Here is a 12,816-nt window from a genome sequence, read left to right as displayed (position 1 = left end):
TTCTCTGTCATTTGTCTTTAATAGAATTTCATTCTGATGTTCTTTGTGAAATATTGAAACCTACCTATTTACCTGTCTGGGTGGAACACTTCGGGGGCCGATGTAGATCTATCTAAAGTTGTATCTGACTGAATGTAGATCTATGTAAAGTTGTATCTGACTGAATGTAGATCTATCTAAAGTTGTATCTGACTGAATGTAGATCTATCTAAAGTTGTATCTGACTGAATGTAGATCTATCTAAAGTTGTATCTGACTGAATGTAGATCTATGTAAAGTTGTATCTGAATGGATGTAGATCTATGTAAAGTTGTATCTGACTGAATGTAGATCTATGTAAAGTTGTATCTGAATGGATGTAGATCTATGTAAAGTTGTATCTGAATGGATGTAGATCTATGTAAAGTTGTATCTGACTGAATGTAGATCTATCTAAAGTTGTATCTGACTGAATGTAGATCTATCTAAAGTTGTATCTGACTGAATGTAGATCTATGTAAAGTTGTATCTGAATGGATGTAGATCTATGTAAAGTTGTATCTGACTGAATGTAGATCTATGTAAAGTTGTATCTGAATGGATGTAGATCTATGTAAAGTTGTATCTGACTGGATGTAGATCTATGTAAAGTTGTATGTGACTGGATGTAGATCTATGTAAAGTTGTATCTGACTAGATGTAGATCTATGTAAAGTTGTATCTTAATGGATGTAGATCTATGTAAAGTTGTATCTGAATGGATGTAAATCTATGTAAAGTTGTATCTGACTGGATGTAGATCTATGTAAAGTTGTATCTGACTGAATGTAGATCTATGTAAAGTTGTATCTGACTGAATGTAGATCTATGTAAAGTTGTATCTGACTGAAGGGGCCACTCACGTAAATATAAAAACCTTTCATTATCTTGTTTGTTTTGTTGAACAAAATATAATGTTTCTAGAGCTGATCACTTGTCTGTATATTTGCTTTTATTCCCAATGTTTCCCCGGAGCTTCCCCCCCCCCCAACCCTTCCTTATTGTATTTTAAAAGTTTTTTCTCCTTAACATTTAGTAGTTTAAGTTTTAAATTCTTCCAGAGACTATGTACCGATGAAAAAAAAACTCTTTATAAAGACGGTAGTAGGGAACGTTACACTTTCTATTTTTAGTTTTTGTTTTTCAGCACATAAATATGTGGCAAAATATGTAGGTCGCATCTGGGGCAGCGTATCTACGGGAAATAGCCTACTACATTCCTCATTAATCTTTGGAGTTGAAGACAGGCCTTATTATTATTATGTTCTGTTTGCATTGTAATTAGTAAACATAAATCTGGATGTAGTCTGAAGCCTCTAAATCCACCCAACTCTAATGGGTACCTGACATTAGTTGGGGAAAAGTATAGTCAGTTGGTCGTTGTGCTGGCCGCATGACACCCTCGTTAACCGTTGGCCACAGAAACAGATGTACTTGATATCATCTGCTCTATAGAGCGCAAGGTCTTACAGGAAACATTTTAACTTTACTTTAGGAAAAAAAAACACCAAAAAACTAAGCTTATATAAGGGAAAGAACTGCATATCTACAGACAGCCATGCCTCTCACTACTGTAAGATTTATTTCCCTTTTCTATATAAAAAAACAATAGCAATAATTAATTAATTGGTTGTTGTTGTTTTTTATTGATTCGAGTTGTGTTCGTGCTAATGTCCAAGGTTTCAACTTGATTGGAGATTGGGAAGTAGCAGAAATAAAGTGTGTACAAAATGTGTACCAGACGGAAACACAAACGGATTCAGTTGATTTAAGCTTTGTAACAAAAAAATACAATTTCATATGAGAACAGCAGAGCCAAATGCAAGAGGTGAATACAGACCCAGGCTGCAGGCATCTATTGGCCGTAGACCCATAGAGATAATTGAATTCTTTTTTTTTTTTTTTTTGTAACGAAAGGAAGTGACAATAAAATACAGCAACTAATTTAATTCTCCTTCGTTTCTGATGAAATTTGGTAGGATGCTCGACTGTTTCAATTTACAACATTTGCATGCCCCTTTATATTCACATACAATGTGGCGCATTAGTAGCATGTCAAGAATAGTCACCTAATGGATTACGTTCCAATTTTAACACTGATACAACAGAAAAAAATGAAAATCTTAAACACAATTGTCCATGAGAAGCCTAAAACAAATTAGATTAAGCAACGAATGATGCAAAGTACAATGCTGATGAAGTCAAACATTTTGAGAGGAAACAAAGTTCAGACAGAATTGGTCATAAGCTTTTTTTTTTTTGAACTGATTCGAAACTTGGTGACATTGATTTGTATTTGTTATCAGAAAAATTTATGTGAATTTCTTATTAATTTTTTTATTTTAATTCAAACATTTTTTTACTGTTACTATTGGCGCAAAAATAATGTTTTATCTTGAGGGTCTAAAGAAAAGTTTTATTTTAAAACCAGATTCCTTAAATGTGTTTTATCCAGGAATAGGTCTCTACTTATCCAGGACTAGGTCTCTACTTATCCAGGACTAGGTCTCTACTTATCCAGGAATAGGTCTCTACTTATCCAGGAATATGTCTCTATTCTTCTAGAAATGTAATCTAGATACACGTTATATTCAGCCTATCTAATTACTTAAAGACGAACTTCTAATGTTCTCTTGTTTAGCGCTGCAGTGTGTGTGTTTTGAAAAGGTATATAAAAAGGGCTAACTACACACTTACCCATCCATCAAGTCCACTACTAGCTCGTGCAGCAGACTCGTGTTGTAGTATTCAAATTGTGCACAAAATTACTCAAACATCAAATTTTTTTAAAGCTAATGTACACTTTTCTTTTTGCATCAATTATTACAAATATTTTGTTTTGGTAGCTCAAGTTTCCAGGAATGAAATGGAATCAGTTCGTTTCAGAACTTTGGAAGACATGCATCTTGTGGAGGACATCCACCGTGTGATGTGTCCGCGCCTTGCATCACCTCCACACTTGCTTCTAGGCCATTGTTCTGCGGACCTAGTGCACGCATGCAGCTTCATGCATGGATGAACCACCGACCAAATGAGAGGGGTGGGGCTCAACGTTTAGCAGGTGGGTGGTGGTGGGGGGAGGCAATCTTATTGAAGATTTGAACTTGAGAGTTGTATGCTTGCATGGTTGCTGGAGACACAAGTTAAATCTAAGAAATGACTTTCGTTTCAATCTAACCAATGTATAACTTGGAGGTCAACTCTTTCCATTGAAGCCTCAGAGGAATTGAACATAGAATGACATTTTTTAGAAGTCTTTACAAGAATTATACAACGGAGGCTAATGTCACATTTGGAAATGGTGTTCACTTCTTGTTCAACATTTTGGGGAAATGATTTGCGTTTATTTTTTTGCTTTTAAAAAAGACAACTTACTGACTAATAAAAAAAGCTATTCGTATCTAGTAACGCAAAATCTTGATTTCAAATACTTAGGCTTCTCTGTGGATCAAGTATTGTTTCATATCTAGTAACGCAAAATCTTGATTTCAATTAATTAGGCTTCTCTGTGACTCTAGCATTGTTTCATATCTTGTAACGCAAAATCTTGATTTCAAATAATTAGGCTTCTCTATGACTAGCATTGTTTCATATATAGATCTAGTAACGTAAAACCTAATTCCGGTTAATTAGGCCTCTCTGTAGACCTACATCAGTAAACGAATAAATCAGACGTGTGAACGAATGCCATGACATTCTAAAGTACCATCTGACAAGTAGTTAGTGGCACTGTTAAGACATCTTCAAGTTTGTTAGGGTCGCGTGCGCCGCTTGGCGATCTCAGGGGGCGTTGACCTCAGGTAGAACGTTGGTTGGGAAATGAAATAATTCAAGCGCAGTTTGGATCTCAGACCAAAACACTTTTTTTTTTATTGACACTTTAGATTTAAGCAGAAAATGTCTAGAAAGTACATAGGTCTAGACGTAAGGTTTTCAACAGTAACAAGACATTGTACGAGTTTTGGCTGGATTGACATGGTAGTCCTATAAAAGTTCATAAGTATATTTTGGCCGCAATACTTTGACATAAGACACTGTCAAGGTTGTAAATGTTATTTTTATAGTTTGGGGAAAAAATACTTGAATGTTTACATATTGTACCGTAAATGTTATTTTTGTATTACTAACTCCACAAATCTCATTTGTCTACTATTCTTAGTTTTGTATCACTATACAAATAAGATCAATAAAAAAAAAAGAAACGTGTATATAGCAATGTTCGCTATAAATAAACAATTAGGCCTATACCTATTTTATAACTAAAATCCCTGTCCATACTTCCCCCTCCCAGCTCGTACAGCGACACACAATCCGGACACTACCTTACAGAACGCTCTGGAACTAGATCTTGCTATTTGGTATTGTCAACAAAGATGGTAAGTGATACAGTCAGCTGATACATACCGTACATTCCTAAGAGAAGTCATTGACTCCAGGGAGAAGCATAAATAAGTTGAACTCTTTTTCATTTAGTAAAAGGGCGCTTAATAAGAAATCAGGTTATAATTCTATAAAAAATATTATTTTTTTTACAAAGCTTATAATCAACCCTGTGTGTCTGTCTGGTCAAACATTTGCACACATTATTTTTCCCACACCCTTTCTCGGATCAAGTTGAAACTTTGCACAATTATTCATTGGCAAAGCCAATACGTGAAAAGATGAAAGAAAAATTAACCAATTAGTCAATTAACTACTGATAATTAATTGTTTTGTTTTGAATTATTAATTATTAATAATTCTGCAGTATTCAGAGATATGGTATTTTTATATTTTACTTTTTTAAAGTTTTTAAACCAAAATTATATTGAGTAAAAATGCATCAATTATTTTGAATCAATCATGTAATTAATTAATTGTTAATAGATTAAGACTAACAGATATAAAATTATGCGAATGGAAATTTTTTAAATTAAATTAAATTTTTTGTTTTTGGCGAGTTCCAAGCTGCGGTATGGTCCAATCACTTTTGTGGACCAGTGGAGATGAAAAGATATCTGTGCTGCCCTTTGAAAAGCAAAAAAAAAAAAATTGAAAGTTGCTCGAGTTTGAATTCGAAAGGCCGACGTTCTAGTCACTAAACTATGCAAGTACTTATTTAAAAAATAGAGGGTTTTATAGTCTTTAAAAAAAGTCTATAGTTTGTTTTATTTGTTTTTTTTTTATTTATTTATTATTTTTTTTTGCGAACGACCTAATTCTCTCCATAAGGCTTATTTCCTCTTAGCGTAGAACATTTCTATTAAAAATAAAAACAATTGATTAACTACTTAGTTAAGTTTTTTGATTAATTCATTTGTTGTCATCTACAAAGAATAATTTCGTAAAGTTTCAGCTTCACGAGAAGTGGGAGAAATAACCTGTACCTACTAGATTCTCTTATATACCGCGGTAATACAGACGTTACGTCCTACGCGTCATGCATTTAGCCATGCATAGTAACCAATGACCTAAATTCTGCAAAGTCACTGGTTTTCCTGGCTAGCTCAGGCAACCCATTCCATGCTCTTATAGCACTAGGGGAGAAAGAGCATTCCACACAGAGTGAGTTGATATGAGCTTTGTATAAATGGGAAGGGGGAGGGGCGCTGAAATAACAAAACAAAAAAAAAAGGGGGGGTGTGATAATGGATTGGAAGGAATGAAACCAAAACTTATTACAATTTGAACAAATCTACAATTTAGGAGTGTAGGAAATGCTTCAGCACTTTTGTCCTTTCTAATCCCTTGACCATTTTCTTATTACCACTATATTCTTTCCTCCTCTATCAAAAATGGACATTGTTGATTGTTTTCAAAATAGTACATTATCTAATTTCCATAGGTAAGCCTTTCATTTTGATTATGTAGACAAACTTCTAATGTGCAAAGAGTTGGCAAGCCTTTCAGGTGCACTGTGTTGGCAAACCTTTCAGGTGCACTGTGTTGGCAAACCTTTCAGGTGCACTGTGTTGGCAAACCTTTCAGGTGCACTGTGTTGGCAAACTTTTCAGGTGCACTTTGTTGGCAAACTTTTCAGATGCACTTTGTTGGCAAACCATTCAGGTGCACTGTGTTGGCAAACCTTTCAGGTGCACTGTGTTGGCAAACTTTTCAGGTGCACTTTGTTGGCAAACTTACACTAATGTAATCATTTTTTATTTATTTATTTATTTGTTAGTGATCAGGGATTCGATTTGATTTCATTCATAGTTATACCAGGGCCGGCCTTAGATAATGGGCGGCCCTATGTGAAGTGAATTTGGTGGCCCCAAATGATATAAGATAAATAAAATAATAATTAAAGTAATTAATTATTATTAAATTATTAAAATTATTACAAAACCTAGTGCATTCCAACAATGAGGTCAACTTTCGCTATTTCTTCTCTAATTTTTTTTTTGAGTCCTGTGCGAGGTCCCCACCAATCGAAGGCCTTAGGCGGCTGCCTGGTTTTCCCTATGCCTAAGGCGAGCCCTGGTTATGCAATTAATACTCACAGCAAATTAGTTTTAAAAACTTCGGGAAAATGGGTTGCGGGGTTGCAAATTAGTGAATTTCTAGTTTTCTTTTAATTCCTACTTACTGTAACACCCTACCCCCACCCCCTTTTCCACCAATCCTCACATATTTAGGAAGCACGCGACAATACTGCAAAGTGATAGGTTCATCTTTTTTTTTTCTCTCTGGGTGGAGGGTGTCTAGAGCAGGTCGCGGGGGCGTAGTTGAGAAAGGGAAGGGCTGGGATTTTCTTACGCTCCATTCTTCTGCAGGTCATTGTGACCACCGGTCATTCAACCTACGGCCTCAGATGGCCGAAACCGTGAAAAACACCCCGATTTTTTTTTTATTTTATCTTAAATTTCAAGTGGGACTTACCCCTGGGAGACGGGCATGGGCAGGAGGGTACTACATCCGGACAGCCGGTGTTATTGTGTCAGAAGGTCAAACGATGGAGTAACGCGTCCCAGGTCGATGGCCTGAATCACATTGACGTCTGCAACGTGGAACGAACTAGGACAATGGAAATAGTCGTTCTGGTTTGTGCAGTGCAGAAGTCACACTACAGGGGAAAAAAATGAAACCATATTCTAGCTTAACCTAGTTTTAAAATATAGAATTGTACTATTAATAGCCTAGCTTTAAAAGTTAAAATATACACTTATTTTATGTTCATCTTCCTCATTTGATGTCACACACACACATACACACGCACACATACACGCGACTCGACTGAATACACTGATAGGTGATCCGATTTTCTAATCTGTATTCTCCTTGAGGAAATGTGTCCTACAATTGTGCATTACATATAACAACATATAACACTACACAGGGCCATTACATATACCACTACACAGGGCCATTACATATACCACTACACAGGGCCATTACATATACCACTACACAGGGCCATTACATATAACACTACACAGGGCCATTACATATAACACTACACAGGGCCATTACATATAACACTACACAGGGCCATTACATATAACACTACACAGAGCCATTACATATAACACTACACAGGGCCATTACATATAACACTACACAGGGCCATTACATATAACACTACACAGGGCCATTACATATAACACTACACAGAGCCATTACATATAACACTACACAGGGCCATTACATATAACACTACACAGGGCCGGATTGAAGTATGCGGAGGCCCCGGGGCATATTTCTCTGGAGGCTCATTCACTTTTTTCGAAAGCTTGAATCAAAATCTACATTTTTGTTTAAAAAATGTATATTTTATATGTTATTGAGTTTGTGGAGAGTAGGACCATGTGTGACTTTTAACATGTCTTTTGTGGAGAGTAGGACCATGGGTGACTTTTAACATGTCTTTTGTGGAGATTAGGACCATGGGTGACTTTCAACATGTCTTTTGTGGAGATTAGGACCATGGGTGACTTTCAACATGTCTTTTGTGGAGAGTAGGACCATGGGTGACTTTTAACATGTCTTTTGTGGAGACTGTCGCCCCGACTGCTCTATGTTAAATCCGGCCATGGCAGTACATGATAGGAGTCAACAAATCCTAGGATAGCACACAAACTATAGGTTCACACCGGATTAGGGAACAAAAGAGCTCTTGTGATCAGTGTAATGTATCTTCTCTCACGCAGAATGATATTAAAATCTTGACCAGAGAAATAGTTTTGTTTCGCTTTAACACATTTTCCTCCTATTACAAGAGAGTTGAGACAACTTTTGTTTGCCGCTCAATCTTTAGTTTCTCCTCAACGTTACCCTCATCTTCACTTGTGGATTTCTACGAGACAAATCATTTTGTGTTCTGAGCCAGAATTTGGTGTTTAAAAAAAAAGGTTATGTAGAATAACTTTTTCAGACTTTGCAATCTATGGGGCAGATCACCATCTGTTTCTTTGGCCCACGGTTAACGAGGGTGTCATGTGGAAAGCACAACGATGTATTCATCAACTAATAGAGTTGGGTGGCACCCTAAATACAAATTCACAGTCTTCACCGGGATTTGAACCCGAAACCCCTTGGTTCGGAACCAGCGCTGTACTACTCAGCCAACAAACCCTGGAGTAATTGGTGTCAAGAAACTTTATTGTACCCCCACCCCTTGGAGATGAATGTTGAGGATTTTGTAACTTTAAAAAAAAAATTGCTTTTGTTTTTGTCTTTCATGCTTTAGAATACCCAGTCATCACAGTGCACAATGGTCTCAGCGACTATTCACAAGAGGTACACCATTAGTAAAATCACTCAAGTGAGTGACACTTCAGGACAGAGGCCTAAAAGGTAAAGTAGACATAATATATATAACACTGAACCATAACTTACAAAACAAAAAAAACAGAACCTAATAAAATACTCAGAAAAACACAAAGAGAAAGGCACATTTCATATGCTAGGATACATTTGTATAATTCCCTAGTACCAACGAGAGGGTTGTCAGCCTGGAAATACAATGACTTAATATAGTTTAAGTCTCTAATTAACAAGCCAAACTAGATTGACGTATTGATACGCACGTAGCACGTCATTACATTCTTCTTTGAAACAATGTCCTTAACTTATAAGATAAGATAATCACTTTTGTGGACATTACTGGTGATTGGCTTTTTGGAAGGTTTTCAAGCAGCTGATGCCGAAGGACCGTGGAAAGAAATAGATTTATTTGCTATTCAAATTCAATATTGTAAGATCAAAATTTCGAAAGTTCATCACCCATGCCTTTATGCTGTCTTCATTTTCCTGCTGTTTCCAACAATTGCGTTCAAATGAATCCAATTCTCAATCTATATCCAGAAATATAAACCAGACCCTCGCTTTCACTTTGATAAAACACAAATTACAATTTAACATTCATAGAAAGACTAAGAATAAGACTGCTTTATTGATCCTTATTTGAAATTTGTGGTAATTACAAGGAATCTTTTCTCAAATAACTTACAACTTTTAACACTTTTTTGTGTTTCAGGCGAAAAAATTTTGAATTAAATTCATTGTAATTAAAACTGACAAGAATTGGGAGAATATGTCACGGGTCATGACCTTTCAATTCAAGAAAACACAGATCATCATCATTAAGGCCATTTAAGTGAGGGCTTGAGAGGTTCAAATCCTCCCTCTTAAAAGCACAGACATGACATGGTCGCTCTCAACTTGGAGACTAAAAACTTCAGGAGAGAGTGATGACACGTGACCACCTGGAGTGCAACACTCAAGAAGCTTTGCGGACGATTTGAGTTGACTGATGTGGTGTTCATGAAATGTGTATGATTTATAGGGCCTACTACCCACTGTATGTGATGTTCTACCCACTGTATGTGATGTTCTACCCACTGTATGTGATGTTCTACCCACTGTATGTGATGTTCTACCCACTGTATGTGATCTACTACCCACTGTATGTGATGTTCTACCCACTGTATGTGATCTACTACCCACTGTATGTGATCTACTACCCACTGTATGTGATCTACTACCCACTGTATGTGATCTGCTACCCGCTTTATGTGATCTGCTACCCGCTGTATGTGATCTGCTACCCGCTGTATGTGATCTGCTACCCGCTTTATGTGATCTGCTACCCACTGTATGTGATCTGCTACCCGCTTTATGTGATCTGCTACCCACTGTATGTGATCTGCTACCCGCTGTATGTGATGTGCTACCCACTGTATGTGATGTGCTACCCACTGTATGTGATCTACTACCCACTGTATGTGATCTGCTACCCGCTTTATGTGATCTGCTATCCACTGTATGTGATCTGCTACCCACTGTATGTGATCTGGTACCCGCTTTATGTGATCTGCTACCCACTGTATGTGATCTGCTACCCACTGTATGTGATGTGCTACCCACTGTATGTGATGTGCTACCCGCTGTATGTGATGTGCTACCCGCTGTATGTGATCTGCTACCCACTGTATGTGATGTGCTACCCACTGTTTGTGATGTGCTACCCACTGTATGTGATCTACTACCCACTGCATGTGATCTGCTACCCGCTGCATGTGATCTGCTACCGCTGTATGTGATGTGCTACCCACTGTATGTGATGTGCTACCCGCTGTATTTGATATGCTACCCGCTGTATGTGATATGCTACCCGCTGTATGTGATGTGCTACCCACTGTATGTGATGTGATAGCCACTGTATGTGATGTGCTACCCGCTGTATGTGATATGCTACCCACTGTATGTGATGTGCTACCCACTGTATGTGATCTGCTACCCACTGTATGTGATCTACTACCCACTGTATGTGATCTACTACCCACTGTATGTGATGTGCTACCCGCTTTATGTGATCTGCTACCCACTGTATGTGATGTGCTACCCGCTGTATGTGATGTGCTACCCACTGTATGTGATCTGCTACCTACTGTATGTGATGTGCTACCCGCTGTATGTGATGTGCTATCCGCTGTATGTGATCTGCTACCCGCTGTATGTGATGTGCTACCCACTGTATGTGATCTGCTACCCACTGTATGTGATGTGCTACCCGCTGTATGTGATCTGCTACCCGCTGTATGTGATCTGCTACCCGCTGTATGTGATGTGCTACCCACTGTATGTGATGTGCTACCCACTGTATGTGATGTGCTACCCGCTGTATGTGATCTGCTACCCACTGTATGTGATGTGCTACCCAGTGATGTGCTACCCACTGTATTTGATGTGCTACCCACTAGATATGATGTTCTACCCACTAGATGTGATGTTCTACCCACTAGTTGTTATGTTCTACCCACTAATTGTTATGTACTACCCACTAGTTGTGACGTGCTACCCAGTATGTTATGTGTGCTATTAAAAATTAATCACCCCACAAAAACGCATACTTGCACTTATTCCCTATTTTTACGAACATATCCTGGTATAGTAATCGCATTTTAATATTTATGCCTGTCTTGGAAAGCTCAAACTGATACGCTACCTTACTCCCTTCCTTTTCACAGACACACCTGTTGATATTCCGTCATTGCTTTGTAGTTCAAAACAGTGCAGGTGTATTCAATTCTTAATGTAGAGCTTGAAGTAAAACTGAACAACTTTTTTTTCAAACAAAACTCAATAATAAAAACTATCTAGGTGTGGGTCAAGTTTTAGTTGCAGATGTATAGACAACTTACAGGCAGCAAATATCGAGGTGTGGGTCAGGTGTTCAAAACTAAAGCAAACAAACCAAATTTCATGAGACAGAAGGCTTGAGGTTCAAATTAATCAATCAATCAAACTGTTCACACATTGATCTGTATTCCTACCAATTAGTGGACTCCATGAATAAAGAGAAATGAATAGCAGATTTTATAATTGGCTGCACTTTTTAAAATACTGCACTATAGACACCCCACAAAAAAGCATTTTAACGCACTCCCCCCCCCCCCTACTAAAATTATTCTGACTGCGCTTATGGTTTCCAATATATAGATATTAAATGAAAAAAAAAGGCTATTGAAACTGCTAATCATTCCTAGATCTATAGCTGTCTATTAAATGGTTCAATTATAATTAGTTTCTTTGTTAGTTCTACGTCTACCTTTTAAGGCTGATTTAAGTCCCTTTGAACACTCACTGCTTTATGTAACATGGTTTTGTTCCTATGTTATTTTTTTTTTATCTTTGTAAATCTAGCAAGAAAAGTTAGATATGTGATTATTTATCTATTAAGATAAACCAGATATGTCATTGATAATCTAGACGGCTTGAGAATATTCTTGATTGTTAGTCTAGCAAGATAGAATTAATTCTCAATGAGATTCAATGGTTTCACTTTCATCTCTTGCAAGACTAAAAAAAAATTCAAACTAATTTATTAAAAAGCTTAATTTAAGAAAACTTTTCATTCAATCAATTGTTTTTCATTTGGAATTAAAGAGGTGGACACAATTAGGGCCGTCTCTTTGTAAAATAAGCTCTTATGTGGACTTGTGGAGAATCGGGAGATTCTCGTGCTGCGCTCAGCAAACACAGCTCAGCTCGACTCTGTAATAGAACGAAATTCTTAGTCTAGATCGGGATTCAAACTCCTTGGATATGTAGCCAAGCGATGTGTGTCACTCTACATCAGTGATTCCCAAAGTGGTCTATATAGACCCCCAAGGGTCTAGGAAGACTTCCAACGGGTCTACGAAAGTGAAAAAATAAATTGGGGGTCTATGATATGTCCATGGGGGGTCTACGATAATGGATTTCATTTAAGCAGATCATGATTTTAATTTTCTCATTCCATTTATGTATTTATTTCATACACTAGGCTATAGGGCCTAATCGTCTATATATGATTTGCACCTTAGTTATTCCTTTAAA

The 12,816-nt window shown here is 37.2% G+C and overlaps 1 protein-coding gene and 1 long non-coding RNA gene across 2 annotated transcripts in view; one reads left to right on the top strand and one right to left on the bottom strand.

The window, feature by feature from the left end:
* Window positions 1–2,994, bottom strand: part of LOC106056768 (prolactin-releasing peptide receptor-like) — a 27,865-nt gene extending 24,871 nt beyond the window's left edge. Inside the window, exon 1 of the mRNA XM_013213615.2 lies at window positions 2,716–2,994. The gene's annotated coding sequence lies outside the window, so the exon portion shown is untranslated. The remainder of the gene's footprint in view (window positions 1–2,715) is intronic.
* LOC129928333 (uncharacterized) overlaps window positions 1–12,816 on the top strand; it is a 22,717-nt gene extending 9,901 nt beyond the window's left edge. The window contains exons 2-3 of the long non-coding RNA XR_008779944.1: window positions 8,684–8,790; window positions 9,473–12,816. This is a non-coding gene — a long non-coding RNA (uncharacterized LOC129928333). The remainder of the gene's footprint in view (window positions 1–8,683; window positions 8,791–9,472) is intronic.

The sequence above is a fragment of the Biomphalaria glabrata genome, chromosome 9 (genome assembly GCF_947242115.1).
Source record: "Biomphalaria glabrata chromosome 9, xgBioGlab47.1, whole genome shotgun sequence".
NCBI classification, from domain to species: Eukaryota; Metazoa; Mollusca; class Gastropoda; family Planorbidae; genus Biomphalaria; species Biomphalaria glabrata.
Note: the sequence above shows the minus strand (reverse complement) of the source record. Positions and strands in the feature narration are given on the sequence as shown.